The sequence below is a fragment of the Sus scrofa genome, chromosome 5 (genome assembly GCF_054392235.1).
Source record: "Sus scrofa isolate SSC_HxYL_T2T_F1_AM1 chromosome 5, Sscrofa_HxYL_maternal_Yorkshire_Landrace_v2.0, whole genome shotgun sequence".
Taxonomy (NCBI): Eukaryota; Metazoa; Chordata; class Mammalia; order Artiodactyla; family Suidae; genus Sus; species Sus scrofa.
The window spans coordinates 75,445,977-75,471,755 of NC_139387.1; the positions used below are offsets into that span (position 1 = coordinate 75,445,977).

The following is a 25,779-nucleotide window of genomic DNA, read 5'->3' on the forward strand; positions in this document are numbered from 1 at the left end:
AAAATCAGAAATGAAAGAGGAGACATTACAACTAACACTACAGAAATACAGAGGATCATAACAGAAAACTGTGAGCAATTATATGCCTACAAATTGATTAATCTAAAATGGATAAATTCCTGAAAACATACAACCTATCAATACTGAATCATGAAGAAATAGAAATCTTGAGCACACGAAGAGGGTGATTGAGTCAGTAATCAAACCTCCCAACTGAGCTAAAAACCATCTTGTTTCACTGGTGAATTCTAACAAATATTTAAAGAAGAGTCAATATCAAACCTCCTTCTGGGAGTTCCCATAGTGGCCCAGTGGTTAATGAATCTGACTGGCATCCATGAGAACACAGGTTCAATCCCTGGCCTTGCTCAGTGGGTTAAGGATCCAGTGTTGTCGTCTGTGGTATAGGTCGCAGACACAGCTCAGATTCTGAGTATCTATGGCTGTGGCATAGGCCAGCAGCTATAGCTGCAATTCAACCCCTAGCCTGCGAACCTCCACAGGCCGCAAATGTGGCCCTAAAAAACAACAATAAATACATACATACATACATTACATACCTCCTTCTGAGATATATAAAAAAATCACTGAAGAGGAGGGAACACTCCCCAATTCTTTTACAAGGCTAATATTCCCTTATATCGAAACCAGATCAGGATACCAAAAGAAAAGAAAATTACTATCCAGGATCCCTCATGAACATGGATGCAGAATTCCTCAACAAAATATTAGCAAACCATATTCAACAATAAATTAGACGAATCAAGTGGGATTTATACTTAGGATGTAAGGATGGTTCAACACATGCAAATCAATAAATGTCATATACTACATTAATAAAATTAAAGAGAAAAACCGTGATCATCTCAATAGGTGCAGAAAAGGCATTTGATAAAATTCGTCATCTTTTTATGATATTTTCAACATATTGAGTATAGAAAGAATGTACCTCAACTTAAGAAAGGCCATATTTAGCAATTCCACAGCTAACATACTCAGTGGTGAAGCTTGAAAGCTTTCCCACTAGGATCAGGAACAGGATAAGGCTGCGCAGTGAATGTTGCGTATTCACATGCAAAAAAAAAAAGTTAAATTGGACATACCACTCACAAAAATTTAACTTAAAATGGTTTAAAGACTTAAATGTAAGACCCACATTGTAAAACCACTAAAAGAAACATAGGGGAAAAAAATTCTTGACACAGGTCTTGCTAATGATTATTTTAATATGACAACAAAAGCAGAAATAAACAAATGGGACTACATCAAACTAAAAAGTTTCTTCATAGCCATAAAAATGAGTGAAATTAAAAAGCAACCTAGGGTGTTCCCGTCGTGGCTCAGCGGTTAACGAATCCGACTAGGAACCATGAGGTTTCGGGTTTCAATCCCTGGCCTTGCTCAGTGGGTTAAGGATCCGGCGTTACCGTGAGCTGTGGTGTAGGTTGCAGACGTGGCTCGTTTCCTGCGTTGCTGTGGCTCTGGCGTAGGCTGGCAGCTACAGGTCCAATTAGACCCCTAGCCTGGCAACCTGCATATGCCACGGGTGCAGCCCTAGAAAAGGCGAAAAGACAAAAAAATAAATAAAAATTAAAAAATAAAATAAAAAATAAAAAGCAGCCTACATAATGGGAGAAAACATTGCAAGCCATCTATCTGATAAAGGCTTACTATCCAACACAAAAGAAACTCACGTAACTCAGTAACAAAGCAACAAACAGAATCTGATTTTAAAAATAGGCAAAGGACTTGAACAGGCATTATTTCCATGGAAGACATACAAATAGCCAAGAGGTACATGAGAACATGCTCAGCATCACTAATCATAAGGAAGTGAAAATCCAAACCACAGTGAGATATCATCTCACCTTTGTTAGGATGGTGGTTTTCAAAAAGAAAAGAGTTAAGTATTGGCAGGTCTGTGAAGAAAAGGAAACCCTCATCTGCTGTTGGTAGGGATATAAATTGGTGCAGCCAGCATGGAAAACAGTATAGAGGCTCCTTAAAGAATTTAAAATTGAACTACCATGTGATCCAGCAATCTTATTTCTCTGTATATTGGAAGGAAATGAAATCACTGTTTCAAAGAAGTATCTGCATGCTTGTTTATTACAGCATTATTCACAGTGGCCAAGACACAGAAATAACTGATGTGTCCATCGATGGATGAATGGTTGTAGAAAATACGATGTGCATATATACACAATGGAGTGTTATTCATTCATAGAAAAGGAAGTCCTCACTTTTATGACAATGTGGATGGACCTTGAGAGCGTTATGCTAGGTGAAATAAGTCAGAGAAATACAAATACTCTATGTTCCTTTTGTGTGTGTGGAATATAAAAAAGCTGAACTGATACAGTTGAGAGCAGGATGGCGTTTGCTGGGGGCCCAGGCTTTGGGAAACAGAGAGTTGTTGGCCAAAGGGTACAAACTTAATAAGTTAAGTCCCAAGGTTCTAAGGCAAAGCTTATTAGAGAGTGTAGTTAACAATGCTATGTTATATACTTGAAATTTGTTAAGAGAGAGTACATCTTAGATGTTATTAACAAAAATAAAAGTAGGAGTTCCTGTCATGGCTCAGTGGAAACAAATCCGACTAGGAACCATGAGGCTGCGGGTTCACCCCCTGGCCTTGCTTAGTGGATTAGGGATCTGGCATTGTCATGAGCTGTGGTGTAGGTCACAGATGCGTCTCGGATCCTGCGTTGCTGTAGCCATAGTGTAGGCCAGCAGCTGTAGCTCCGATTGGACCCCTGGCCTGGGATCCTTCATGTGCCATGGGCGCAGCCCTAAAAAGCAAATAAATAAATAAATAAAAATAAACGTAGCAATTTATGCGAAGGGATGGAGATGTGGTAATCATTTCTCACTGTAGATGTGTATCAAATCACATGGTACACCTTAAACTTATATGTTATACATCAATAATCTCTCTAAGCTGAAAAACAGTGTTGCAAATATTTAAAGATGAAGGTTAAAAAAAAAAAAAAACCTGAGGAATGAGTAAGAGTGCCATTTGATTGAGTAAACCAGTAAGGTGTTAGAGGAGGTGCAGAACATTCCGGGCAGAGGGATCAGCATAAAGAGGGGTCCAGTTTTGGGAAGGGCTTAGTGTGTTCAAGGGTCTGAAAGAAGGCTCATGTGGTCAAGTGTAGAAAATAGGGTTAAGTATTCAAGATGTGTGAAGAGGACAAGATTTACCTCATGCAGAGCCTTTGAGCCCATGTCAAGGATTTTATACATAAATTCTGAAGGAATTTGCCTAAATTTTAATCTTTCCCATTTCTCATGTTCAATTTTAAAGTTATGTTTTAATATAATGTATTGACTGGCATGGATATATTGTTTTTAAATGTTGTGTTTTCTTTCCCATTTTCCTATTGAGACCTTGTTCTTAAAGAAACTGCATTTGGTTTCATTTGTAATGAATCAGCTCCTTCAGGTTCATGCTTTCAGCTGCATAATGTGCAATAGGTTGATTATTGTCATTAGAAGTGTAGGGTGGTGGTGATTGGTTAACAGTCAATTGCAAAAACCTTAAATCGTAGAGCTGGGATGATCAGGTGTAAAGAATGTTTTTTTCTGGTAGCAAGATATGAAAAGCCTTATGAGCTTAGAGAACAAGGAATATATAATTTTGATGTTTCTAGACATGTCTAGGAAAAGTAATTTATCAATGCAGTTTTTACTGTCACTTCTATCCTAGATCCATTGTTGCCTTATTAAAAGGAAACTTCCCTGCAAGCGTCACAAAACAACCAGGCTTTTTTCTGTATGGGTCCTGGGTTACCAGGACTTTACTTTTATTTTTTAATTTTAAAAAAAAATTTTTGGCTGCCCCACAGCATGTGAAGTTCCTGATCTGGGCTGCAGTTGGCTATGGCAGCACCAGATCCTTAACCCACTGTCCTGGGCAGGGGATCAAAACTGTGTCCCAGAGCTCCAGAGACACGACTGATCCCTTTGTGCCACAGCAGTAACTCCATCCAGGACTTTATTTTACACTAGAAATTTATTGGAATGGAATTTTATAAGCACTGTTTATTTTTTTTCTGCTCAAAAAAAAAAGTAATTGCTTTATTGTATAGAGTTATTATTTACCTTTCTGGCTGTTGCTATTGAACCAGTCTTGCTTTTCTTTCTTCCTCTGGAGATGCATTATACAGCTAAAAATAAGTGTTTTCAACTGCTGAATGGAATGAAATTGAATTAGGTCTGAATAATAGAAAAACTTTTCTGTTGGCTTTCTATGATTTAATTTGTAGTATGGAAAATAAAACCAATTATCATTTATGCTACCCAGGATACATAGTTACATTGTTTGAAAATGTATACTCCTTTTCCTCTCGAGAACATCATTTTGTCTTTTGCATCTCAGTTTGTGAGTCAGACAGCATAATTTCTTCCCTTTGCCGTGCATTTCCTCCTGTTTGTTTCTATTTGTATGATTTCCTCAATAATGGGAGTAAGTAGGATTGTTTACCTGTGATAGGGGCATGGTTGCATACACCATTAGAGCTTTTGTTTTGTGTTTAATATTGATGAGTGCCCACTCCTTCAGTACCTTGAGCTTGACCTCTGGTCTTAATCATGAAGAGTGATAGAAACAATTGCCAGAAGCAAAGGAAGATGATACGTTTGCTTATGACTTCTAACCCACTGAGGGTGATTCTCAAAATGTATTTGTTTTTTAAAAATATATTTTAATATATTTAAATATATAATTTAATATATTGACTTTGGTTGATTCTTCCCTTCTAAAACTTCTAAAATTTCCTCTCTGTTAAATCATATTTATTTTTAGACTTGAATCATCTCTTATATTTATGAGTTGGCCCATTTTTTCACACAAATTGAGTTTGGTTTTAAACATTTTATTTGCAGCGTATCTTAGATTTTGTTTCCTCTGTTTCTATTGCAGCTTCTGTCCTATTATTGCTGGATAACTGCAACTCTCAGCTCTGAACTCTGACAGAGAACTGCTAGGGTGGTTTTTCTCAATGATTACTTTTGACAGGTTACTGCAGTATAATTTAGGATGGTCTTTGTTCATTTTTAATGAAAATCCAAATGATGTCCCTATTCCAATGAAAGTGTAAGAAAATATTAATAGATGAGAGTCTTATTTTTCTTACTGACCAGAAGGCATGGAGGCAGGTAGTCCAGGCAGTTTTGGAGGCTCTGTGACACCAGAAGTGCCTGGCTCTTTCTTTCCAGGGTCTCTAGTGTATGGTTTCTTCTGTATACATGTAACATAGCTGTGCACTGCAGCCTGGCATGCACATTCCAGGCTGTGAAGAAGGTATTTGCCAACTGATTCTAACTCTTTTATCAAAGACCCACCATCTGGTCTCCTTGAACTTCTTATTGGCCAGAACTGTGTAGCATGCCATTCCCACCCCCACCAGCTACAAAGGAGCCTGGAAAATCGTGTTTTATTTGGGCAGCAACGTCCCATTCACAACCCAGATCCCATTAGTAAACCAGGATGATGCAATGGATTTGAACAGGCAACCAACTCTCCTGTTCAGAAACGTGTTATAGCTTTACTTTGCCCAGCATCTTAGACTGCTCAGCTGACATAGAATCAGATCTTCAGAAGCATTTTCATTTCAATGAAAAGAGGCTGTTCACCTCCCATATCTAATTCAGACTTTGTAAAAAATTGAGCAAAATAGGTATGAAGAGGATCACAAACATTCTAATTTTTCTCATGACCATTTCTGTATTTTCCCAAAATATCAAATATTCTTTTAAAGTATTTCTTTTTCTCCTTTTTTGTGGTTGTGGTCGTGGACACGAGGGTGTGGTGAGTTTCCTTTGCTGAAACTTTTGCTGGGCTTACTGCCTGTCAGTATTTCAGCCTCCCTCCTACACACTCTATTAGAAGTATGAGAAAGATGCCAAAATTGTAACTCCAGGAATATGAATAATTCACTATGGAGCCTTAAGGAAGTTATTTAATCTTTTTGGGCCTCTGTTTCTTCATCTATGAATTGAGAATATTGGTGCTAATAGAAAAGCAGGCAAAGAACATGAACAAGTAATTAACAAAAATGTGGATGCAGTTGGCCAGTATAACTATGAAAGAATGTTAAGGCTCATGTATGACAAAAGAAAATTATATTAAAAAGATGCCTTTCTCAAACATCTAACACAGGAGGAGAGATATGGTAGATAATGCTCCATACTGTGAGAATATTTTTAAAAGTGTATACAGTAAGTTAAGAGTTTAAACTTGTAAACCTTTCTTGCAGTGAAATTGGGATTATTTATCAAAAGCTTTAAAAAGACTCAGACCTTTTGACTTTGCAATTCTACTTCAAGGAACTTTTCCTAACAAATTGAGACAGGTACACAATGATTGACCTACTAAATTGATAGAAGGTATTTTAAACTTATTTTCCCTTCCATGTAGTAGTTAAATCACATGGTGCTTTCTAAGACATAAATAGATATTTTACTGTCAGCCCTTTTTCCTTCTAAAGAAAACGTAAAGCATGAATATTTGTAATAGGAGGATAATGACAGCCGTTTTTAATTAGATACAGATATGCAGCCTTTTTAAAATAAAAATAATTGTAATGGTTTTCTGTGCTCATTTGTTTTTGCTTTAACCTGTCCATTTTGATATTGTCCATTTTACCCATAGTGAAACCTCAGTAAAGTATTTCCAAATGAAACTTGGCTAATGGTCAGTCTCATTGCTCTTTCATGAGAGCCTTTTGCGTGTCTTCTATTTCTTCACTGGATTTTAGTCAGTAAAAAACATACTCAGAGTTTTCCTATAAAATTTTAAAACGTGAAGCTGTGCCCCTTCATGTTTTATTCTCAGTCTTTTTCCTTTCCTAGTATTGTTCCATTTGCCAAATCTTCTATTCATTTTATTCTAGATTTGGCACATTGAGAGAGGGAGAAAAGATAGGCGATAGATGGTATAATGCAGTTTACAGAAAGACAGGAAAGTGAGTCATGGCTCCTACCTCTGCTCCTCACCATGTAAAACTGATAACAATTATATTATCTCTAGACGGAGATCCACAGTTCAAAATGGTAAGCATCTTTTTTTACCCTAATGGGCACAATTAGGCTAACTGAGCACTACTGTTAAGAGGCCTTTTTGACCAGCTTCCACTTAACCCTTAACCTACTTGCCTGATTAATTGAGACTTTATTTTCTCTCTGCTCAAGATACTGCCTGAACAGCTGTTAGAGGCCCCCTGAATATACCCTGCACATCTCAGCTCACTTGCTGAGTGATCACTAAAAGCTAGTTGTATTTGTTTCCATATTTGTTTATTCCAGTTATTCAGGATATTGTAATTATGTAATTTTATTTCATATGAAACCAATGACATAAGAAAAAAATTTGTGTGAAACTAAAGCTGAATGTTTTGGAAAGAAGGTGAAAGTAAAAAGCATTTTTTAAGAATCATTGAATTTGGTGTAAGTGAGATAATTATTGAATATGGAGGGAATTTTTTTAATCTAAAAGTTTTTTTTAACTGAAATTGCTTTCAGGTGTCTTCAAGTACTAGCCCTGCTTTAACAAAACTAGAACTTAAGAGGGTACTTTTTGTACAGTGAAGAATTTAAGTAATTGAATCACATGGTGAGCTTTGGACCCTGCCTACATCAAAAATTGGTGAAGCACTGTACATTTATATGTGTAAGTTTTCCATTCTTTAGTGAACTTCTTTATACTTAATCTGTTGCAAAATTGAGTATCATTGAAAGGTGCGTCTTCCACAGTTTCTTATAATGTGTTGATTCTGGGAGCTCCAAAAAGTAAAATGTATATACAGAATGTTGTGTGTTACAAGTTATTTATCAAAACATCATAAATAGCTGTTTCTCAAATAGTAAATACCTAAAAACTACAGCAACTTTTCCATGATGTGGTATCTTTAAGACTTAACACAAACTAGTATAAATGTATTCATATATATTTGGTTTTAATTCCAAAGACAAATTTATTAAAAGACTATTGTAATTTTTGCAGTCTTAAGAAAAGAGACTTCGGATTTTTTTCCAAGCTTTTCACAAAAACTAGTTCTAATTTTCAGGAAGTCAGGACAGCTGCATCATGATGTGACTTGCCTGGATTTGATAATTTTCTGAGATACCTGCCAATTGCAATTAGGACCCTGTGAGCTTAACCAAGATAGACTTAATTATTGGCTTACTATATTTAAATCAGAAAGAAAAGCTCATACAGAATTTTGTACACATACCCTGAAAAAATGTGAAGCTGTTTTTGGACTAAAATTTCATAGCTTTTGTGGCTAATGAGGCATGAAATAAATTGGCAAGCTCAGCCTGCTCAGAGTACAGTGGTACAGTGTGCAGATTCTAATTCCCAGCCCTTGGGATTCCAGCAAAGGTCACAAATTAAACAAAGTCAGGATTAATCAAAACTACAATCAAATAAAACCCAATCATTAATCCTCTTCTGAGTTACAGAGAAGTGATTGTGTCATTGTGTGAGAAGCACTGGAGTGGGCTCTTTTGTAGTATGTAGGAAAATCAACATTAGGTGTCAAACAGAAAAATGAAACCCTGCAGGTGAAGCTGTCTCTGGAGCCAAGAGACACTGGCAATTTATGCAGAGTTGCAAGTGAGCCTTTGGAGGATTGAAAGGGGTGTTGGCATGAGCTATAGAACATGCGGGGCTCTCAGTGGGGACCTCCACAGAGATTAGTTTATGGGCCATGGCAGCCCTGTTGCTGAGAAGCTTAGTGTTTGGGTGTAGCAGCTCCAAGCAACAGTCTCACCCAGGTGAACTGCCAAAAACTTACTGTGTAATTCTCAGCTCTTTGTAATTGTGAAGAAGAGTTTATAGGAAAGCATTTCCTCTGTGGGAGTAATTAAGTGTTAGACTATGTCATACCCAGCAAAAAGAGGGAAAAGCTCCCTAAGAAAAGAACTTTCAGCCCATATTTCTTCCATATTCCTGACTTTGCAACTTATTGATGCTCGCTTTATGATAGCATTTATTATTTTTGCTATTTTATAGTCCACAGTGACATTTTTTCATTTTTCATCCCTTCATGATAAGTTACTGTCAGTTTTATAGCCTATTTTTAAGAGTTGACAGTGATGATTGTCCAGTTATGTTGAGTGTATTATTTAAGAATCAATTTTGATATGTAATTTATGTTATACATAGTATGTTTTTGTATGTGTGCTTTAAGGATAGCACTTGCCTCAGTTGGTTGGCTTTCTGCTTTGCTCACATATTAATAGAAAAGTTCTTAATGCTTGCCCCATCTCTGATTTGAAGACTAATTTGAAAGCCCTCAAACAGGTGATTGTTTTAATCACATAGCTCAGATTGAACTCCCTTCCTTCATTGCTTTTGGCTGTTTGTGTGCCAAGCCCTCTGGACACAGACCCATGTCAGGTGACTGTACACACATGGCTGGTCAGTCCCACAAACCTGCCATTGCTAAAAGCATCCCTTGGGCTTGCTGGCTAGACTTCATAATGATGCAGTATCAGCTTTGTCTTTCCATCTAGGTTCTTAGACGTTACCTTCTAATATCATCACTGAAGCATCATGAATTGAGTTTATCATTAGAAGTTTTAATAATTTGACATGTGTTTTCACACTTCAGGCCACCACAGAGATGTACCTGGCATGTTTAAATCCTGGATTTCTTTGCTTATATGTAATAGATTCTCATTTTCAAAGCTCAAGACGCTCTAGTAGGACCGGGAAAGCATGGAGAATGCTTGTGTGACTCTGTGTTTGTGGTGGGAGGAGGGGTCTCTTTTCATTTTCTTTTACACTTTGTTTTTCTGATTTTACATATATAAATGAAATGTGAGACGCAGTGTTCTACAATTACACTGTAACTGGAAATGTCGTGTTTACTCAATGTCATATGAAGATCTGCATATTCGGTTTAACAACTGCTTAGTGTTCCCTTGTATAGGTGTTACATTATTTTTTAAATCATTTAGAAGCTCATTTAGATTATTTCCAGTTTTGCAGTAATACAAATAGTACTTTTCATGTTAGCTATTTTGCATACAATGCTGCAAAATAGGAATGCATTTATGATAATATAAAATCTTCGTAAATATTTAAGAATAACTCATATAAAACACAGTTCATATGTGTAAGTATTTCTGTAGGATGAAGTCCCAGCAATGGAATTGTAGGGTTGCACAGCATGTGCCTATGTAGTTCTAGCTAATATTGTTAAATGAAAAAGCAGGATGGAAAACAGTGTGCAGAGGGGAGGCAAAAGCACATGTACACAGACACACACATGCTTCTGTGTTATTATGGGTCAGTGGGAGGCAAAATGATGGACAGAGGTCAGAGGAACTTTTTCACTATTCACACATAAATATATAATTTAAAATTTTTTAATGTTTTTATCTATATTACCTGTATAATGTTTTAAGTATTTCTTTAATGTGGTAGTAAAAGCATGAACTTTAAAATTGGAATTAAATTCAAATATGCACTGTGTGACCTTCGACATAAACGTTTAATTTACTCTAAATCTGTTTTCTCATGTGTGTAGAGAAACTAGTAAATGCTTGCTTTTCAGAGCTGAGAAATTAAGTGAGAAACTGTGGGAAAGTAGATAACACAGTGGCCAGCTCCTGATGCATGTGAGCAAATAGTTAAGTTCTTTTAGGTTTCTTCCATTCTTTAGGCCAAAGTTATTCCTGCAATGTGAAATCCTAAGAGGTAGTACTTAGAGGGATAACACTTAGTCACAGAATGTCTGTTACCCATTTCACTTGATTTAAATGTGACTATAGAGGCAGAATTGAACCATTTGTTTTACTAGGAAGGAGACCATTAGCCAGGCTTCTTTTTTGTGGCAGTGACTTCTTTTATGTAACCAGACAGTGAAAAAATGAACACAAGTGGGAAACTAATACACACACTGATACAAACACACACACACAAACACACACAGAATAGAGCTGTTATAGTGCTTCAGTGATTAGAGCATTTATTCAGAAGCTGTGTCTAATGTGACAGATCCTTAGGCCAGGCTCATATGTTATCCGGTATGCCCATTGCTTTCCTGTATTGGGGAGTGTGTGTGTGTGTGTGTGTGTGTGTGTGTGTGTGTACATGCGCCCGTGCATGTAAACTGAATCTGCTTCTAAGCCCCTATAATTTAGCTAGTGATAGCTTCTGGGTAGTTCCTGTAAAGAAATAAATTTTGAATTAGTGTTGTGTATATACACATAGTGGAAAGAATATCACCTTTTTAAAATAACAAGTACCTATTACCACTACAATATATTAAAACATTTTTCGTTTCTTCCAAATTTACCCCATTAGTTTTCCCTTTCAAGTCATTTGTAACTCAAAGACGTCATAAGTTTTATTGTCAAGAGTATCAAGTTAGAGAAGACTCCTGACAGAGTTCCCCTGCTGGACAGTGGGTTAAGGATCCATCATAGTCACTGTAGCAGCTCAGGTTGCTGCTGTGGCACAGAGTCAATCCCTGGCCCTGGAATTTCTGCATGCCATGGGTGCAGCAAAAAAGAAAAAAGAAAGAAAAGAAAATACCCCTGGCAAGTTTATTCTCTGTGGTTTCTGTTGACACCCAAGCCACCTTGAGCATCCGTCTCCAGCTCCAAAGAGCTGAAGAGATCTGAAGTGCAATTTTTTTCCCTCTTTTTACTTTTATTCTCTTCTTGAAATTTTGTATCTTCTACAACTTCTTTTATCTTTTCTCTGCATCAACTTGCTTGGGAGTGTTTCAGATTACCTAGTCCACTTTTCTTTGCCACTTCAGACAGCAATTTTAAAAGATGAATTTATGGACACTAAGGTGTAGCTATGAAGGTTCCTCATATGTTTACTGCTTAAGAGAATAAACAGTGATTTTAGGTGATTTAAATGGACTTCCTTGGATATTAACCTAATCACTATCTAGACTTCCTTCTGAGGTGTTACACAATTCATATTCTGAAGCATATTCAAATGCTGTAACTCATTCTAAAGTTAATATACTATCTGCTTTTTTTTCCTGTAAGTCTTGGATGACCTTTGCTTAAATTTACTAAAATATCTAAACCTGTAATATGTATACATACTGCATCCTGTGTTCCTAAAGGAAGTTTCATTTAATAAGTTTCATTTAATAACTTCCTAAAGGAAGTTTCATTTAATACTTTATACATGTAGGACATTTTGATGTTTTATATTCCGTTTCACTTGTTTCAATACAGTTAGAACAGCAGTAAATTAATAGGTACTACTGTGTTCTTTACCTTGTTTATCAAGTGTTCTGGTGACCACCAGTTCTAACTCTTTGAAGATGTTACAACACTCCAGGGTGTTCACATATTTTCCTTAGAAGGTCAGCCTCCACGTGGGCTTCCTTATCTGTAAACATTACAGTTTCTGGGTGTGGACTACAGCATGCACAGATATGCAGCAGGTCTGCAATTTTGTGTTTATATCCCATTCTACCTACATAATATAGAAGAACTAGCCATTTATACAACAGTCAAAAATTCATAATATGTATTTTAGCTTTTACAATATGTATTTTAGAATTTTTTTCTGTGGCTGCAAAGCTTGGCTAATCTCTGAAGAGACTTTTATTACTACAGAAAATATTTCAGAGAAAAAAATGCCATGTGCTCCTTTCAGAATGTTCCTGGGACTCATCTTTGTTTCTCCCTCTGCTCACAAGTATTTTTTGGCACCAAGTCCTTTTGGTTCTATATTCTTGATTTCTCTTGTCCTCTCTATGTCACTGCCATAATTTGTACTTTCATGGTGGTTCTTGGCTTTCCTTAATTGCCTCCAAAGCATTCTTCTTATTGTAGTATGTGCTTCACATTGCCTGACATAATGATTGGTATGAAATTCAGATCTGCTGGATCTTCTGCTTAAAATTTCTCAGTGTCCCTATCTCCTCCCTTTATATCCCTCACCAGAAGAACCACTTATTTTCCTTGGTATATGTCTAGCTCTCTATGATCACTCCCCTGCTTTGTCCTGCCTACCTCTTCTTGTGGTGTACTTCATTCATTCTCTCTGCTCTTTAGTATTCCAGTCTGTGGCTGTACTTTATTGATCCCTTCAACCATTGGTAGAAATGTGGGTTGATTCCAGTTCGGAGATCTTATGGATAGACCATGCTAGATTTGGTTTACCTCTTTACTTATAGTCTCTTCTGAATTTTTGAGGCCATATTGTTCTCATCTTGTACCTTCTAGCACATTACATGGCAGTGAATGTTTCTTTAAAGAATTGAGAGAGGAAGGAGGAATGTTACTTACTACTGTAGCACAAATTAGTATTTATTGCCATTCTTAGAATGGTAATTTTTTTAAATCTGCCCTATATTTCTCAGGGTCCTTACTACAGCTGTGTTCACTCATAGGCCTTTGTAATAGCAAAGTGAATTCTCAGTACCTCTTTTAAAAATGTAGGTGTATATTAAGCTGCAACTTTTCCATTATTTCTACTTAGTAAATTCTTCTATTCCTATGACTATTGAGCACATTTTTATTTCTCTTAGAAACAGAGTTGTCTACATGAGGTCAGTGTTAAGAGTATTCATGTATAAAATTAAGCCCATAGAGTTGGTGGAAGAATCCTGATGCCATGTAAAATCAGGCTTGTACCTTTCTGAACCTTCCCATGCCAGGAATCCACTAGGAATGAAATTAATCTTACATTAGGGGAAAAAAAAGAATCCCTATCATATAAAGTGTAATGTAAAGAGATGAATAATTAAGAATTCCAGTTTCTTGTTCAGATTCAGTCTTCACTGAGTTTATCCAGTTTTCCTTACATGTTCTTTTTCAAGGAATTATAATGTGGTCAAAGCAGGGAATCCCTCAGGTATTTTGACCTGGGTTTAATTTAGTTTCTTGATGTGCAGCTACGTTGTTTCTTTTCTAAACTCGCAACAAACGGAAGCAAAAAGAGATGGTCCCTGTCAGTTCACAGTCACTCTAATAGGAAGCAGGATTGATTAATGGGGTGGAAAATAAAAGTGTGTTTTCTTTCAATAAATTTGAGAAACAAGAAGAGTCAAGCCTCATTATTTGTGAGTTATCTGCATTTGCCAGTTCACCTACTTGCTAACAGTCATTTGTAAGTTCAGAAGCAATACTCAGATACTCTCACAGTCATTTATGGACCTGGGCAGAGTGGCCAGGCTTTGTGACTTGCCCTCCATGCACATCCCAGCTCAGGCTGCCCCCTTTTTTCTTTTCTTTTCTTTTCTTTTTTTTTGGCCACGTCGGCAGCACTTGAAAGTTCTGGGTCAGGGATCAAACCTGTGCCACAGCAGTGACCTGAGCTGCTGCAGTGACAGTGCTGGATCCTTAACCCGCTGAGCCACAACGGGAACTCCTCAGGCTGCCTTTTGCTCCAGCCCTCACACTGAGCACAGGAGTCCCCTGCCAAGGCTGTTCACATCTTTGCATGAAATGCTGCCTGGCGTTCCTGTGATTTGCTTTATGGAGAAAACATGTGTGCTAGTTAAGCTCCATTCAGGCATGAGTGATAGGGCTGGGGCCATGAATTAATTAATGTTAATGAGTCAACAATATATATTAAATACAGTGCCTTTAAACAAAAACACACTTAAAGCATGGTTAGGTATTGATAGGGTGATATAAGTGCTGTAACCGAAAACTCACAGGATCCTCACTACATTTCCTTTAGGAGCAGTGGTTCAGGATTTGTTGATTCAGTGTTCACAGCTACTTTATGGAACATCACTACCACAAATAAGGAGCGTTGTGTGTACTTGATTGCCTTTTACTCCTGCTGTTGACAAACTAGATTTATTCCTATTTTCTCAGTCTTTTTCCTCCAGTGCCAATTACAAATCAGTTGACTTTCCCTTTACTACACATACATGTAACTTTATCTCAAGCTTAAATTTTTTTTATTACGTATTCTCATGTGAAACTCAAGTGCCTCTTGTAAAAGTAGCAGTTGCCTGCTGTACTCATTTACCAGGGAGCCTGATTGTCGATGAAGTTTTTAAGTCATCAATTATACATTGAATTGTCAGCATAGGAAGTGCAGCTTCTGCTTTGAATTATCTGTTTTACTTCTGAGTGTAATTTAAAGGCAAACTGGCTTCATTCCTAGAAACTCGAGACCTCTAAAGTTTGTTCCACTGCTGATGAGGGTTCTCTGTGGGCTCTTGAAATGGAGTACCTTTTACCCCTGGTTTTAGGTGCTGTGCTGAGAAAGCATGCAGTTGCTTTAGAAATCTTTATAAATAACACTTTGGTGTTCATGTAATAAATGCTTGTCTTCCTTTACTGTTTCCTACTTCCATAAGTTCATTGAATTCATTGTCCCCAACTGCACCGTGTGGCGCATTTCTCTTCTTTTGTGCTAATAAAATTAAACAAAGACTAAGAACCATTCCCATGGTAACAGCAGAGTCCTAGAAACAAGGAATTTCTTTCTGTAACATGTTCAGCAGTGCTAATCCTTTTAGACCCAGTGACCAGAGCATTTTCTGTGTTTTAATGCTTTGAGAAGTAGTTATCTGCTTCTAGGTTTATAAGAGGAGGTTAAATGTCCTTATGTCCAACTAGGATTATATCCTTGAATTGATATCTGCCTATATGATGCAGTGAGGACTTAGATCCTATGCCATTAATTATTTGATATTGAATTAGTCAAACACAGTGTTTAGAATTATGGGAATTTCTAATCCACACCTGGGGGAAAATACCTAGAGATGCCTCCTTTTTCAATATAAAATTTAGTTATTTGTAGTCAGTTCCCCTCCTTGAATGTGAAGTGTTTCTTGTTTGTCTTTATACATCCTAATACCTAGCACACATTAATTATTATATAGTAGATACTTAGGAACTAATTGTGGGGATGAACCATCCCACTCCTTGAATGGTTGGTATTCCCTTCCGGCGTGAGCTGGCTCATCTCCCATCTGCACTCACTCTGGGCTGCCTTCCCTCCCTCTGCTACTAAGAGGGTATGTTACAGAAGGTCAGCCTATTTTCATCTTTGAATTCTGACTTAACTCTGCTACTAAATATCTTTCCACAAAGGGAATAATAATAATAATGGGCAGTGTCGTTTCCCAACTTAAAATTCCTTCAGTAGCACCCATCTTCTATAGGATAAATCTCAAGTTTCTTGCAAGGCCCTGGCAGTATAGTCCTAACCATCTTCTAGCTCCTTCTCCTACTGTCTTTTCTCTCCTCCTCTCTTCCTCCGCCCCCCTTCCCCTTGCACTGTACATACAAACATCCTATACAAGATGATTTTGACCCCTTGTGGTTTGATTCATTTTGTCGGAAATGGGATCCCTGCAGTGTCAGTGAGGAAGCAGTGATATTTACTGATGAGAAAAGCATCACCCTCTTCAGGTCTACTAAATCATTTAACAAACTTTAAGTAATTGTTACTTGCCAGACGCTGATAGGTGATGAGGGAACAATAATACAAAGGTACATCAAACCTTGAGAGTTCACAGTACAAAAGACAGGCTCAAAACAAATGTAAGATAATATAAAGGTGTGGCAGCTCAAAGGAAGAATCAGCTCACAGGAAATTGTTGGGGAGGAGGTTGCAGAGGATATGAGTGACAATGGAGTTGTGTTTTAAAGATTAAGATTTTTGCCAGCAGAAGTGGGGAGGAGATAAATTCTGGGCTGGTCAGCATGGTGACTGTGTAGGTGAAGAGAGTTACTTGGGAGAGACGGACGTGCTTACAGGCTGAGGAAGTGTCCTGTAGGATAGAAGGAAGAGAACCCAGGCCACTCCTCAGCAGTCCCAGAGGCAGAAGCAGGTGGCTCGGTGTGGATGGAATGAAGGGGGAATGTTGGAAGCACACTATGAGGACAGTACATGTTTCCAAAGCTTTTGGCATGTTCTCTGTATCTTGAGCCTTTAAGGATGTAAAAGTAAGTTTGTATCTCTTAGGAATATCCTCTGGTCATGATAAAGGAAGTAGAAGGGGAAGGACAGAGACCAGGCAGGGAGAGCCTGTCAGGGAGCCTGTGCAGTACAGAGGAAGGGTCTTCTGTAAGGACAGGGCAGGAGGAATGGTGCATCACCCATGAGCAGATCTGGAGGGGATTAAGGTTACTGGCACCTTTTGAGATTGTTGAGAGGCAGTGCAGGTTTTGTTGTTGTTGTTTTTGATTATGTACATCAGAGTCTAGCGGAGCTGGACACAAAGCCTGGCTCCGCTGCCCATTCTATAGGTGTGACCTTTCTGAGCCAATTTTGATCAATTATGAACACGAGCAGACTAGGTACTTGCATGGGGATGTCGACAACATACACAGTTGAGAAGAATGCCTGGTGTGGAGGGCTCTGGACACACTGGCTTTCCTGTCCTTCCCATTCTCCCCAGTTCACATGTAAGGAAGTTGGCATTTAGAGGGACACACTCAGAAGGCCAATTTAGTGACAGAATTGGGACTAGGTCCCACTTTGATTGTCACTGGATTCTTTCCAGTATTCCAAGGAACACCTGTATTCATTCATTCACATGTGTACGATTTGTGAGAAAAAACAAAAACTATTGGTCCAGGGTTTTTTTTTTTTTTTCCTGTCTTGATATGATCTAGTGCTTACAGAAATTGCTCAGGATTAACCATTCATCACACTAACCACATTCTAGGAAGGTGGGTGTTGAGCTCCAGCATGAACGTCTTCAATAATGACAACTCCACAATTCTCCCCAGTTTCCTTTAGGGTCACCTCTTCTCAACTGATGGAGTTTCCAATTCTGAACTTTTATCCTTTTTGAAAGTTGCTGTAACTTGCCTCAGTAGTCATTTTCCCACTTGAACATGTTCATATTCTCTAAACTTTCATTTCTAACTTGGCTTTCCAGGTCGCCAAACTCAATTTGTCCATTTTAGGCCAAGCCAAATTATGCTTGATTTTGTTGGATTAATTCAGTTATTTTTGACTTCCTTTTCCACATCTAATTTTCCTTATTCCTGCTGATTAAAAATTTTTAAGAGTTTATGTGCCTTAACATTAGATTGATAAAGAGAATTCTAGTCTAGGAATTGAGAAACCCATTCTTTCTTCCATCTCTCTTCTTATTTCTAGATTTATTCAGCACCACAATAGGGAAACTTACATGTGTAAAGTAATCTTTTATCTTGAAAAAGTGGGCCCCAATTGCAATATAGTATAATATATTTTGTGAGGAATATAAATATTAAACTTTTGGCAAATAATGTTGGACACAAATGTATAGTGTCTGTAACCTAAATACTTCTGCTTTTAAACTCTGAGTCTGATGAAAAGATGCTCATTATTGCTAGTTATTAGAGAAATGCAAATCAGAACTACAGTGAGGTACCACCTCAAAATGTATGCCCATCATCAAAAAGTCTACAAATAAAAAATGCTAGAGAGGGTGTGGAAAAAGGAAACTCTCCTACACTGTTGCTGGGAATGTAAATTGGTGAACCTCTACGGAGAATAATATGGATTTTCCTCAGAAAACTAAAAATAGAATTGCTACCTGAACCAGCAATCCCACTCCTGGGCATGTATCTGGAGAAAACTCTAATTAGAAAAGATATGCACCCCAATGTGCATAGCAGTACTTTTTACAGTAGCCAAGACATGGAAACAGCCTCAATGCCCATCAACAGATAAATGGATAAAGAAGATGTGGTATATATGCAAGAGTATTACTCAGCCATAAAAAGAATGAAATAATGTCATTTGCAGCAACATGGATGGACCTAGAGATTATCATATGAAGTGAAGTAAGTCAGAAAGAGACAAATACCATATGATATCCCTTATATGTGGAATCTAAAATACAAGACAAACCATCTACAAAACAGAAGCACACTCAAATAGCGAACAGACTTGTTGTTGCCAAGGGGGTGTTGGGGTGGGGGACAGGGATGGATTGGGAGTTTGGGATTAGCAGAGACAAACTCGCATATACAGGATGGATAAACAACAGATCCTACTGTATTGTACAGGAAACTCTATTCGATATCCTGAGATAAGACATAATAGAAAAAAATATGAAAAAAGGGTGTGTGTGTATCTGAATCACTTTACACTGGAAACTAACACGATACTGTAAATCAACTATACTTTGACAGGGTTTTTTTTGTTTGTTTGTTTGTTTGTTTTAACAAGAAAAAGGAAAAAGGGCCCGATGGAGTTCTCTTGTGGAGCAGCAAGTTAAAGATCTGGTGTTGTCACTGCAGTAGTTTGGATCACTGCTGTAGCATGGGTTCAGTCCCTGACCTGGGAACTTCCATACTTCCACATGCTGTAGGCATGGCCAAAAAAAAAAAGAGAGAGAGAGAAATAGGGCACAAGTATCATAAAAAGAAGTTATACAAATGTCACTTGGAAATGTCATTCTCGAGCTTTCTATAAAACCTTTTAAATAACTCAAATCTAAGCTGGAAAAGCAGGCACTCTTGGTAAAGGAACAGGTAAAGAAAATTCTTTATCTTTAAAAAGCTAAAATAAAAAGAATTCCTTGAGTGTGGGCAGAAAGAAGAGTACAATTGTTGTAGAAAAATTGTGACCATGTTTTACCCAGATAGAAATTACAAATGTTAACCTACATTCTCATATAGAAAAGACATTGGAAAAATGTTTTGCTTAGAAGGAATGATTGTTTTTGTTTTTGTCTTTAAAAAACAAACCTCCCACATTTCTTCTTTTAAATGTGCAACATGAAACTACTTCTTGAGACCATTATTAGCTCTTTTCTCCCTAACCCAACACGCTTGACTCTTTTTACCAGGATTTCACTTCTTTGAGGCTCTGAGTCTCTGTCAGACTTGAACCCATGTTGTTAGCATTATTTCAGAGGTGAGTTAGTGCTTTTGTCTCCCCCAGCTCACATGCTGACTTTCCTGTTCTTTGTCCTGACAGTAGGGTATTTGAATGGTGCCTGTGTAATGGCAAAGCTAGTGTTAGTCATTTCCTATTCTGAGCTGAGTTAATTGATCCAATAAATTAAATGGATTAATGTGTATAGTTGGTTTAAAACATATCCATCTGTTAGAGATTTGCTTTTGCTTTAGAGAAGTCAAAAAATCCAGAACTTGGTAAGTGGCTGAGTCTTTGCTCACGTTTGGCAGCTGACAGATGTACTGATGAGGTGATAATGAACCAAGGTCTGCTCTCCTGGCTGAGTGGGAGGGGATCCCCGACATTGGGCATGCCTCACTTTGGAGCCTGCCAAGATTTTTACTTCTTAATAGAATGCCTTTTGAGAAGGTTAACAGGTGGACTTTCCTGGATACCTGTCACTCATGGAAACCAAAGAAGAATAGATGCCACATTATTCTTAGCGTAGCAAGTCAGAAGTCTTAGTCCCAGTCACTGCAATCCAGGCAAAGAGGAAGTGTTGGAAGGAGGCTGTGTGCTTGTGTGTGGTGCACATGTGTGTGCTTTGGGGGTAGGGGAGGAGAATTACTTGCAGAGAATTAACTGTGGCCACATTTTACCCAGGGTGGGGATAGGGGTTATATATGTATATCTGATACTCTATATAGTATTCCAAATTAGACATTCCAGAATTATTAGCTACTCTTGTTAATTTGATTTCAGGAAATGTTTTCTAAACTATTTCAAACTCAATTGAAAACAATGTCAGTACTTAAGTAAATCTTCCAGTTTTGTTTTCAGTTATGAATGCTGGTGAATCTCTCATTATTTCAAAGTCAGTTTATATCTCCACCAACTATATTTCACTGAAATATTTGCTCCCTCATCTGTCTGTCCACCCCCACCTCACCCTCTACCCCACCAGCAATGTACACATACACTCATACACCTGTAGTCACACGCACATCTTACACACATACTCATATATGTGTAATCTGTAGCCCACACAGTAAGCCACTTAATGTGAGCATACTAAAGTTTTTGATAAATTACTACATGTTTACTCAACGTGGAATATGGGTGGACTTGGAAATCTCTAAAATTTAAAAATAATCAGTCATGGGAGTTCCCGTCGTGGCTCAGTGGTTAACGAATCCGACTAGGAACCGTGAGGTTGCAGGTTCGATCCCTGGCCGTGCTCAGTGGGTTAAGGATCCGACATTGCCGTGAGCTGTGGTGTAGGTCGCAGACAAGGCTCAGATCCTCTGTTGCTGGGTTTCTAGCGTAGGCCAACGTCTACAGCTCTGATTAGACCCCTAACCTGGGAACCTCCATATGCCGCACGGATGCAGCCCTAGAAAAGACCAAAAATAAATAAATAAATAAAAAGTTTAAAAAAAAAATAAAAATAATCAGTCATATGTATTGAAGACTTAAATATTATTTCTATAATGTATGATACCTTCTGTATTGCTCTATTCCTTTTTTTAAAGTTTTATTTTTTATTACTCAACGAATTTATTACATTTACAGTTGTACAATGATCATCACAATCCAGTTTTATAGTATTTCAGTGTTCCTTTTATAGACACTCTTGTAATCAAAAATCTTATAAAAGTAGGAAACCTTTACACAATAAGCTGGTCTGTTACCTTCCCATTCGACAGGAAGAGTTGCACGTGTCTTCCTATGCTTTTGGCAACTAGTTTGTTTCCTGTGATTTTTCTTTTTTAATAAGGCAAATAAAAGTATAAGACAGTTTTTAAGTTTATGATACTCAGTCTGTAATTCAAGTAGTAACATTTTGTATGATTCCTGTGTTTAAAATGTGGTGTATTTTTTTATTATGGAAAGTTTTAAACAGAGTTAAAAGTAGAATGAGTAGAACAGTGAACCTCTGCATTTGTCTGTCATTCATCTTCAACAGTGACCAACTTATGACTAATTTTACCTGTATTCTTAATAACAAAAGAAGTAGGTTTCTCTTTTATTTTGAAGCAAACTGTAGACATCATATCATTTTATCCTAAATCATTCAGTATGTATTTCTAAAAGATGAGAGTTCTTTTTAAACCATTATCACAGTTGAAAAAATTTAACAGTATTTCTTTATCCTCATCAGAGTTAGTGTTAACATTTACCAGGTTGTTGGTTAAATGGTTTCTACTTTTGATTATTTGTAGTTTGTTGAACTCAGCATGCAAACTAGTGCATATGTTACAGTTGGCTTGTATGTCTCCTAAATCTACTCTAAGTTTTCCTCCATTTCTTTTACCCCTTTCAGTATATTTGTTGGAAAAGCAAGTTCTTAGCCCTGCATTCTGGATTTTGCTAACTGCATCACTGTAGTGACATTTAACATATTCTTCCATTAGTAGTATTTTTTTTTAATAATTTGGTTCTTAGATTTACAAGCTTATCAGATGAAATTGTTTCTAGAAATCATATTCTTGCTGGGAATATAGATATTTAGTGATTTAAGTAAAATTAGAGTTAAAATCTTGGCCATTTTTTAGCTGTGCAAATTTGAATAAGTTACTTTATCTGTGTCTTTTCCATCTCTAAAATGAAAATAATAATAGCACCTACTTCTTTGGGTACTGTGAGAATTAGATCAAATCATCATCTTTATCAGTCATGGTTGTGATCATAGTAATCAAAAGATTGATCAGTGGCTTGATTAGTCTGCTGATTTCAAGAAATATTTGTTAGACCAGTTTCATACTACATTATGAAACACTTGTCCTTTTGATATTCATAGAGAAGCTCTTCAGCTTCCCTTTTTTGATTTTAGGCAGAACATGAACTTTAGGAAGCTTTAAAATATTATTTTATTATTCCCATCAAGATTTCCCTTTTTCTTTAACCTACAGTAGTGGTCCAACATTTTAGGATATTTGATAAGGAAAGAACAAAACCACATTTTATTTATTTTTTTAGTTTGTTTTAAATTTTGTATAATGATTTTTATTTTCTTCCATTATAGCTCAAAACCACATTTTAAAACAAAATTTTACAACTAAAGGCAGTTTGTATCCATATCCTAGGAGTCTATATTATGTTTATCACCAAACTATCAGGGCCTTGCCTGTTTAGCTTCCCGTAATAAATTCAAGGAACTTGTAGTGTGCTGTTTTTAACTAAATGAGAAATTGGAAAATACCGAGTGGTCATGTATCCAGAGATTTAGTCAGATTTGCTGATCTTGTTCAGTGACTGTTGAGCTCGGCTTTGTTTCTTACTCGATTTAACAGCATTTTCTCTGCTCTAGGAAAACAATCCTTAGAAGCCAAGACAGCTGATTTTATTGTTCAGCATATAAATGAAGGCATGTTTCATAAAATTTTGTAAATTTAACATTAGAAGGATAGAAGTTGGAGAAGACGATTTAGTAAAGGGAATATTATATATTACTTTCTTTGATTCCATTTGATTTTCAGATTAGGTTTTTAAAGATTATAATTCTTTCAGTTGACCACACCAATCACGCATGCCTCCTTCTTGAGGGGAAAAAAAAATGAATAAATAAACTTGTACAGATGTTAAAGAATAAGGTTTGCAGGTCAGCATTTCTTGTTCCATGAATATAATAGCTAGCTTAACTTTTTCATAAGATAAGATACAGATCACCTTTTCTACTCATTTCGTTTCTCCTTGCCTGCTTGCTTCTTTGATTGTGTTTTTCTTTATTTGGTCACTACTTATTATCACTGTATATGGTTACTTCACTTTGATATTTGCTTTGATTTCATAACATACCAACTCATATGGAAGTCAAATAAAACTTACTGGTCTCAGGGACCTGCTTGTGACGTGAAACCATCAATCTTCTACTTTGATATTCATGATCCAAAAACTTCTCATTCTTTTGGAGAAAATGAGCCAAAGTTAATGTGGCATCAATAGTCCTACAATACATTTTGATTTATTTTCTTGAAGGAATGTCAGAATCTTTTACAAGTTTACATCATCATCCTTACTCGGTGAAGGGTAAGGTGGAAAAATCCTCATTATACTGACTTGCAGCTTATTGCAAAGTGGAACCATGCTGGAAGCAAGAAATTTTATTCAGAGCCCATTAAATGAAAAATGTAACCCAGAGTCTGGCCTCACAGTCCTGGACCTGACAGATTAGATTGAATAACTACCTGTATCACATCCCATTTTTCCACCTAATTCCCTGACCATCAGGTGCAAGCTTCTAGTCCACTTGGATTTATCCTGAATCTGTGAAGCTGAAGGTGCTCGTTGGGATCATGCCTATCAGTCTGGCTCCCAAAAGGATGCAAACTCAGTTTTGATCCTGCACGATAGCACTGTTTCCAGACTGAACTTGGTTTAGCGGCCTCTATCAGAGCTAGAAGAATTAAATGCAAGGAAAACTCGGGATAGGAGTTCCTGTTGTGGCTCAGTGGTAATGAACCAAACTAGTATCCATGAGGACTCGGGTTCAATCCCTGGCCTCCCTCTGTGGGTTAAGCATCCAACATTGCCATGAACTGTGGTGTAGGTCACAGACACAGCTCAGATCTGGCATTGCCGTAGCTGTGGCTGACAGCTACAGCTCCGGTTTGACCCCTAGCTTGGGAACTTCCATATGCTGTGGATGTGGCCCTAAAAAGACATAAAAAAGAAAAGAAAAACTCGGGATAGAATGGGTACTGTAATTCTTTGTGTTTGAAAGGTGATTCTTTAGACCTGAAGAAAAAGCTCTCCCTTTAGTTCTAAATAGGAGCTGCTTATTAAGGAGAACTGTTTTAGATTAAACACTAAATCTTTTTGGATGTTTGCTGTTGATATGATGATATCTTCAGTTATTTAAAATTCATTAAATCATCCTTTTGGAAAGGTTAGATTGCCAATAGAAGTAGAATTTCCTGTTTCTGCCTGTCTTTCTCCACAAAGAAGAATGTGGCACAATTAACATTACTCCAGGTAATCTTTCACTGTGCCATTAAAAAAAAAAAAATGTCGGACGTCTGTAGATTGGTTATTATAAATTGACCTACATTTTACCAGAACTGAAGTGTTTCAGTTGATGATGAATGTATAGGACCTGGCATGTTAACCCATGTGTGTCCATGAATGCTGGGGCCTTTTGCTTTTTTCACATTTTATATCTAATGTTGAAAATCAGCACAATTTAAATTTATTTCTTTTTTTTTTTTTTTTCCAGATTTTTAGAACGCATAGCCTTTTTTTTTTTTTTTTTTTAATTTTTTATTTTCCCACTGTACAGCAAGGGGGTCAGGTTATCCTTACATGTATTCATACCTTAATTGCCTGGCTTTAGTTTTAAATCTTATGTCCTAAATTTACTAATTCCTACATTAATTCAATTTTATAACTCCTTTATGTTTTAAGGGCCAGTTACTCAGGAGAAGAAAAGTGTAAGACATTCCTACTATTAAAGTAACAAGAGTGATTTTCATGTCTTTTGAACCCATCCCTTTAGAGTCATGTCTCATATCTTTATGTTCTAACAGTGAAGTTCTTATAAATTTCTTTTAGCAGAATAAATGCATACTTTCACGAGTGTTTTAGTTACTTAAAGTAACATTTAGAGGCCTTTTTACATTAATAAGTATACAGCATTAAATAATAGCCAGCCCCCTAATAAATTCTCCTATTGAAAAGCTTTTCAATCATATCCTATAGATTAAACCTCTGAATTAACATCTCCATGTTTTGTTTTGTTTTTTTCCTTTTGCAGCTGCACCTGTGGCATATGGAAGTTCCCAGGCTTGCAGTCAAATCAGAATTGCACCTGCAGGCCTGAGCCATAGCCATAGCCATAGCCACAGCGACACCAGATCTGATGCATTTGCTACCTATTCTGCAGCTTGTGATAACACCAGATCCTTAACCAACTGAGCAAGGTCAGGGATCAAATCTGCATCCTCACAACATTATCAAGTTCTTCCTTTTTTTTTTTTTTT

The 25,779-nt window shown here is 37.0% G+C and overlaps 1 protein-coding gene across 29 annotated transcripts in view; it reads left to right on the forward strand.

Annotated features, from left to right (window-relative positions):
- Positions 1-25,779, forward strand: part of ERC1 (ELKS/RAB6-interacting/CAST family member 1) — a 359,940-nt gene that overhangs the window by 207,672 nt on the left and 126,489 nt on the right. The gene's annotated exons all lie outside the window — the stretch shown is intronic.